The sequence below is a fragment of the Dioscorea cayenensis genome, unplaced genomic scaffold (assembly GCF_009730915.1).
Source record: "Dioscorea cayenensis subsp. rotundata cultivar TDr96_F1 unplaced genomic scaffold, TDr96_F1_v2_PseudoChromosome.rev07_lg8_w22 25.fasta BLBR01000712.1, whole genome shotgun sequence".
Lineage (NCBI taxonomy): Eukaryota > Viridiplantae > Streptophyta > Magnoliopsida > Dioscoreales > Dioscoreaceae > Dioscorea > Dioscorea cayenensis.
The window spans coordinates 1-7,939 of record NW_024087103.1 but is presented as its reverse complement, the minus strand read 5'-3'; the positions used below and the strand labels follow the sequence as shown (position 1 = coordinate 7,939).

General features: G+C 42.6%; 1 non-coding gene and 1 pseudogene across 1 annotated transcript; one reads left to right on the top strand and one right to left on the bottom strand.

The window, feature by feature from the left end:
- Positions 1–2,389: 2,389 nt before the first annotated feature.
- On the bottom strand, positions 2,390–2,461 carry TRNAN-GUU. Its single transcript has one exon. It is a non-coding gene; the product is annotated as a tRNA-Asn (tRNA).
- Positions 2,462–2,808: 347 nt separating this feature from the next.
- Positions 2,809–4,570, top strand: LOC120254908 (annotated as a pseudogene).
- The last annotated feature ends 3,369 nt before the right edge of the window (positions 4,571–7,939 follow it).

Below are 7,939 nucleotides of genomic sequence, written 5' to 3'. Positions count from 1 at the left end.
TACTTTTTTTCTTTTTTTATTTATCGTGAATGCTTCGATCATTATATATAGTAACCGAGTGGGAATCAGCATATTTGTGTTTTACTCCTCGTAATTCTTCCTCGACCAGGGCTTGGGTAGAATAGTAGAGCAAGTACAAGTATTAGTAGCATAGCTAAAATGTGTTCCTCGTCATTGTCATTAATATGTTTGATTGACAAGGTCCCCTTGGGTATATCCCGCAAGTGCACGGGTTTGTCGAAAGTAATAATCCCGGGTGAGCTGGGTCAAATCCATAGGGAGTAGGGAGTAAAGACACTTAATTCGATTCTTAGCTATGTGGAGTATCAACAATGATAAGTGTGATAATGATTCAATTCTCAACAATTAAAAAGCAACAAGTAAGAGAGCAAAAAGTAAGGAGGAGGTAAAGGCAATCGATAAAGATGGGGTACTCGGATGATGCTTCACTTAGGATAATCGCTTCAAGTGCAAGAACTCTCTATTATGCTTCCTAATCAATGCAATGGTGAGTCGTGGAAATCCTTACATACATAGTCCCAAATCTAAGGTCAACTATGCCTAACTCTATTCATGTCCCGGAGGAGAGATTAAATAACCTCTCAACCTCGTACTCGAATAAAGTTGCAATGAGCTCTAGGGACTCCAAGTGATAAATCGCTTCCTAATTATAGACCTAACCCTTTGGTCCAGCGGAAGGTCCCTAGCCACAATTAAGCACTAGATACTAAGATCTCCTCAACGCTTCACTCCGTTGGACGTGCAACTAAGCCCCAGCGGACATTCATCCCTTAGACCATTCATTCTATTATGGCCACAAAGAACTCGAGGAACGGAGGTAGAATCTATCACGTCGAAAGGGGAAAGGGGACGCTCCCTGCACCTCTCGACTCACCCTCTCAACCCTCTCCAACCTAGGTTTGTCTAACGCTCGTGGTGTGTCACTCACTCACAAGGTTACCAACAAGAACTCTCAACCCTAGTGTCACTCTAGGGGAAAATGTTCATACAATCAAGCATTCAAGGTTGGAACTCACAATAAACATCAATTTATTGAAAGCATAATAAAGAAGTTCAAAGAAACGAATACATCCTAGGGTTCACAATCACCGAAGTACCCACTAGGGGTTTAGCTCTCCATGGAGCTAAGTACAATCAAAGAAATAGAATGTAAAAAGCAATGAATCCATAAATAAACCCCTCGATGGTCGTGTCGATGGTCTTGTGGAAAGTCCTCTACTCGTCGTCCAAGGATTCCTTCGTCCGGTATAGGATACGCCTCGATCGAAGCTCCCCTACCAACCTTCTTCCTAATGTAATCACGATGTCGGAGCCGTAGAACCACTCCAAAAACCTTGGCCAATACCCCTCGAAACCCCTAGCGAAGCCCTCTCGCAAGTTGGGGAAAAAGATGGAGAAAAAGAATACCAAAAATCGGGGCTGAATCGGCTTTAAATAGGGTTGGAATCGAGCGACTACAGGCGCGAGGCAGTACACGCGCCCATGTGGTATTTCCACACGGCCATGGATAATTTTCACACACCCGTGTGGATTCTCTATTTCTTCGATTTTTGGCCGATCGTGAATAGTAGCGATACGATGAATGTTCTACGTTGATTCGCTCACTGCATTACCCGCTACAGATACTCTGCCAGAAATACTCCCGGATTCCATACTTTCATTGGGGTAACGCAAACGGGCACACGTTCACGTTGTGGATCACTTGCTTCTTCAATGGTGTACACGTTGGTGGAGCTCTTGTTCTATGTGCATAAGTCGGAATGCTCGAATATGACTGCCCTTTTGCCCTTCCAAATGGATGTGCCCACTCGAATACGAGGAGGTTGGTACACACTCTAGCATCTCACACCTGACCTATGTCTTCGCGTTTGAACCTTAGCAAGATTTCCTCCAAAATTGGTGTATTATGATCCACATTGGCCTATTTCCTTCATACTCGGCCTCACAACCCTACCCGCATAAAAAAATAACATAAAAAAACACATATTAGTGTAAAAAAACCCGAGGAAAGTAATGCTCAACATAAGGAAATAATGCTTTTGCATTCATATCGCATGAAAGCACTTATCATTGCTCGCGGTAATTGTGGCCTATCAGGGAGAATCGATGACTGCATCTTTGATGCACTGCTAGTACATCATCTGAGAATTCTTAATTGGCTAGTTGTAAGTAAATAGCCCCCAGGCTATTTACAAGGTATTATCCCGGATCTACGCCGAGGACGGTGATTCTCAAATATCGTAGAACAGAATGGGATACGATGAGATAGAAATGCAATAGAAGGAACGGAACGGGTTACCTACTCCTAACGGTCAAAAGCGAGCCCTTTAATTCAATTCTTCATTCTTTAATTAGGAATTAATCAAATCTCCCCAAGTAGGATTCGAACCTACGACCAGTCAGTTAACAGCCAACCGCTCTACCACTGAGCTACTGAGGAACAACGGGAGATTCGACCTCATAGAGTTCAACTCCCGTTCTCAACCCATGAACAATATGAGTCCGAAGCTTCCTTCGTAACTCTCGGAACTTCTTCGTAGTGGCTCCGTTCCATGCCTCATTTCATAGGGAACCTCAAAGTGGCTCTATTTCATTATATTCCATCTATATTCCAATTCCATTCATTTAATATCCCTTTGGTGTCAGTGACATAACATAAGAGATGTCATTTTATAGTCTATCTCTTTCTATATATGGAAAGTTAAGAAATCATCATATAATAATCGAGAAATTGCAATAGAAAAGAAAAAAAGGGGAGGTTTGCGATGATTTTGAAATCTTTTTCTACTAGGTAATCTATTATCCTTATGCATAAAGATAATAAATTCGGTCGTTGTGGTCGGACTCTATTATGGATTTCTGACCACATTCTCCATAGAGACCCTCTTATCTCTTCCTTCTCCGAGCTCGGGTTATGGAAGAAGGAACCGAGAAGGAGGTATCAGCAACAACTGGTTTTTATTACGGGACAGCTCATGATGTTCATATCGATCTATTATGCGCCTCTGCATCTAGCATTGGGTAGACCTCATACAATGACTGTCTTAGTTCTACCATATCTTTTTGTTTCATTTCTTCTGGAAAAATCAAAAAAGCTTTAACAGTATTAGAAATACCAGTACCAGAAACTCAATGCGTAATCTCCGCAATCTCAACATTCAATGTGTATTCTTGAATAATCTAATCTTTCAATTATTGAACCATTTTATTTTTACCAAGTTCAACGTTAATCAGATTAGTCAACATTTATATGTTTCGATGCAACAACAAGATGTTATTTGTAACAAGTAGTTTTTGTTGGTTGGTTAATTGGTCACTTTTTATTCATGAAATGGCTTGGATTGGTATTTATTATTCTGGATCCGGACAAAATAGATGAAACGGAAGAGATCCGAGCAAATGGAAAGGAAAAAACAAAGGACTTTCACTTTATAGAGACATGCTAGAAAGATAGCCCTGGTTACGATCTTATCTCCCTAATTGGCAATTGGGAAGACTTAAAGAAGATAAAAAAAGAAAAAGACTTAAGAGTTCCGTGCAGCGAGCCACTCCCCGAGGCCAAGGACGGGGGTCGAACCGTCATTCCAGGATTTTGCAGTCCGATACATTTCCATTATGTTACCTAGCCAAACCCGCCACCTCATGTGCCAAAAGTAAAACGGTTGTTCTTCCTTCCCCGCTCCCTCTTTTTCTACATATGCGGTGGCGGGCTCCGCGCTCTATATGACCGGCGGCGGGTTACCAGAGAAGAGAAGAGGGACAACTTCTTTCTCCCTTGTCTTGCTCAATCTTCCTTTTTCTGATTGAAAGTTGCAAGCCACTCCACTACTGGTACAGAGGCCAGATAGAAGGTGGCTTCTTCTAGATGTATGTTCAGGCGAAGAACAGATAGAAGCTAGCTCTTGTTTTTAGTTGCAACCATGCCCATATAATATAATTTAGCTGACCAAAGTAAAGTGGTCTTACAAAAGAGAAAAATTAGAGGATAGTAAGTAAGCTTAGAGTTCCGTTCCAAGTGACATGCCTTTTTCACTATTTCCAGAGAAAGGTTGCTCATCCAGTCCTGCAGATCAATTGTTTATGCGGCAGTGCGATGCGCTCGAAAATCTATCTTTCGCCTCTCCTCCTTTCCTTGTCTCCATTCTTCTTGATTTGCTTCTTCGCGCAAGCGCTTGGTTTCACCCTTGTTGCATTTCGTGATCCTCCGCTTCGGGATGCCCGCCTTTTTTTCAGATAGCCGGGATCCGACGTTGATTTCGATTTCAATGTCAGCTCCAGGTTTTGGGCGGCCCATCTGGTTAGTTTAGCTATCACTGCTGGAAGCCCCTGCGGTTGTTCGGCTGCGTATCTCAAACTAACCCTACCTATTTCATTTTTCCTTTCCTGTATCTTTCTATCTATAGGTCGGCTTCGTGCAGATAGATGTTCGCCGTGGGAGATGGATGCTCCTTTAGGTATGCCTTTCCCGGTTGCTTCTTCCCTTATCTGTCTTTTCCATCCAGTGCCCGCACTGCGTCAGAAAATCTTCGTCTTCGATGCAACGCAATAAAGAAGTCTAACTCTTTCTCTCGGCTCATGCGGTCATTGATTCAGTCAGGGGGTCATAGTTCACTAGAAAGCCTACGCCCGTCCATTCCTTGAAAGCTTGATCACGCCCGCCCCCCGCCTTTCATCTTGCCCTTGTTACGCAAGACGCCAACAAATCACCCTCTCGCTTAAAGGGCTCTATTCGGTCGGAACCGAAGTCGTCTTGCTTTAGGTTCTCGAACCTTATCTCTAGGATTCCCTGCATTTCACCAAGTCATCGCCAGCAATCTGCTATTATCCCTTGGGCGAGTTCCTGTCTTTTGTCTTGCCCAAAAACAGTCTCTCATTGGAGAAAAACTATCCCACGGCAAGGCAGTCCAGCTGCTTTCTTTATCTCGCTTGCCGCGTCTAGCGTCTTTCGGTGCCCCGGGGGTTAGACCGCTTGGGTTAGATTTTCTAGCAGTCAACGTTCTTCTCCCATTAGACTTGTCAATCCTTTGTTTGCTCTTTTTCCTTCTCTCTTCCAGTTATCTCTTTATTTGACAGGGGCGGAGAATACCACTCTCTCAATAACAAGAAAAAAAAAAGCAACAATTCCGTTTCAAATGGTTTGAGCTTGGAAGCAACCTGCTATCTATCGATAGGCGAGACTGCTATTGGCTGCTTCGCCTATCTATTCTATTATGTATGGCCGGCTTGGAGACAGAAGAGGAAGACCATTATCTCTATCCGAGTACGATCAACGCTTCATTCATTCGTTTTTCCTTGGGGATAACCATAAGCATTGAGATCAATCACCACACCACCTCTATCATACATACGACATTACACGACGCGAGAGTGCATGGTCAACACACACCTACAGCGCCTACGTTCTGCTTGCAGCCAATACAACCACAACCTAACTTGCACGATATTAAACAAGCGAAGCTACTGGTAATCGCGGGGGGACGGCATCCTCCTATACTATAATAGTTAGCAGTAAAAAAACAACCGCTTCGGGGAAAAGGTCTTTGACCATAAAAAAAGGAATTCGCTTAACTTAGGCCTTCGGAACAAAGGTTATTCTTTTTCATGCTGAAGACGACCCGTGGTGTGTGTGTGTCGTATTCTCTCGTCCCTTTCTCCCTGAACCGTCTGTGACTAGCCTTAGGCTTTCTCAACCAGCTCAGAAATGAGTGTTCAGTCCTTCCCTTCGAATCAAAACACAGCTTGAAAAAGAAATTTCCTTTATCGAATCGGAATTCACGAGTCTCGAACGGTTTCGATCGCTTCCCCGCAAGTGTATGGGATCGCCAAGTAATACCTCATGCAAAGACACGAGGATCGTATTCCACGGGGCTAAGGATCTCCTATTACTCCTTCTCGAGTTATTATCTCAGCCTAAGATCTTAAGTGATGGATTTACTCTACTAAATAAAAAAATAAAAACTAAACACAAGATTTGCTAGCAAATTAGAGAGAACAAGCAATAAGCAAGCAAGAGAATCAATGAAGTGCAAAGGCTCTATGGATGTGGATCCCCTTGAGGGGTTATCATGCAACATGGATGATGATTTAAAGATGCAAGGGTAAATTGGACCATGAGATTCCAAGATTAGAACAACCCCAATTTCTCGGCGATTGAACCCTAATCCCATACGTAACATAGATAGGAATTTCTTCCAAATCTACATTCCTACGATTGCATTAAGTACAAGGAAATCTCGCTTAGGATTAAACCTACTCTTCTTCGGATTAAACCTACATGGAGGGCTACCAAACACCCAATTTCTCGGCGTGATGATACAAGTATCCCCTTCTAATCCATTCATGACCTAATACATGCGAGCAAGTCACATCTACATGCATCATTCATAAAAGAGCTACTGGATTTCTCCTTGGTGTAACACTTAGCATGAAAAACAATGGATTAGATCTCAAAAAATACCCAAGCATAGAATTAACAAGTAATCATCCAAAATACATGATAAAAACCCCCAAAGTTCTCCAACACCCTGGTGGCCTTGGGGGGTCTAGTGTGTCATCATCTTATAACAAAGCATACAATCAAGCAAAAACATGAAACAAAGGCATAGTATGACACTCCCTAGATGAAATGGTGAAGGATGAGGCGAAAAATATGCGGAATGACGCTTCCCGCCAAAGGAATGCCGAATGACGCTTCCTCTAGCCGCGGTTCTCCTTCCTTCAAATCGTGATCGATCTCCCTTTGAATGATGTTGCCTTCTTGCCTTGAGAGCCTTGGACCTTGGGCTTGAAATGATCTTCTAGCTTTCTTGCCCTTCTTCTCTCCCCAAGGTCGCCCAAAATCTCCCAAATGATCTCCCAAAAGTCGGCCAGCAGAAAAAGTTTTTAATCAGCCCTAAAAGTGAGTATATATATCCCCCGAGGTATACAGGGCCGTATAGGGGTCGTATGAGGGTCGTATAGCACCTCAGAAACCCTAGATTCGCGTTCCATACGGGTGCATACGGCCTCCATACGGCCCCCGTATCATCGGGTAGTATGGAAATCGGATGTAACACCAAATCAATCCCACTCGCATAGCTAGATACGGCCCCCATACTCGGTAGTATGGGTGGGTAGTATGAAAATTCTCTGCTTTTCTCTTTTTGCCAAAATGATATCTTCTTGTTCTCCATGGCTTCCATATGCCCTACAAGCAAATAATAGACGATTAAGCGAAACGGGCATCAAAACCTCACAAAAATACATGGAAAGTGCATACGATACATATATGAAAAACACCCTACATTTAGACACTTATCAAACATCCCTCACATCTCTAAGCGTTGCTTGTCCCCAAGCAAACAACTCATGAAAAACAAAGAGACTGAGAAGTGGCTAAATGCAATACCTCTGGCTCAAGCAAATATAAGATTCCAAAAGCAAAGGATAATGAAACATAGATGTTGAGTTATAGTCATTAAGCATAATAAAAATATCCTGTCTCACCCCTAATATGTATGTGCGTGTAAGTGAATCCTTTATCTCATTTGCCCTGATCTGGTCTAGCTCAAGGACTTCAATCAGTACAGCTCTAGATGCTAATCACTCCACATACAAAGAATACTAAGTCTTAAACTACTAAGTGCTACTTCAATGGCCAAGTAAGATCCTTCTAATTCTATAGCTTGAAACTAAATCCTTTTTCTTTTCAAAACCTTTGGTAGGTACTCAAAAAGATCACTAGGGTTTTTATTTTCAACTCAATATTCAACATTTTTTCGAGTCCGACTAACGTAGACCCGCATCAAAAATCATTTTTAAAAATCTTTCTAGAGGATGCACATGCCGTGGTTAGGCACAAGAGCCACCCAACTACTCGACACAGTCTACATAGACGCATTCATGCTTCATTAGCGTAGGAATACCGACATAGACTCAT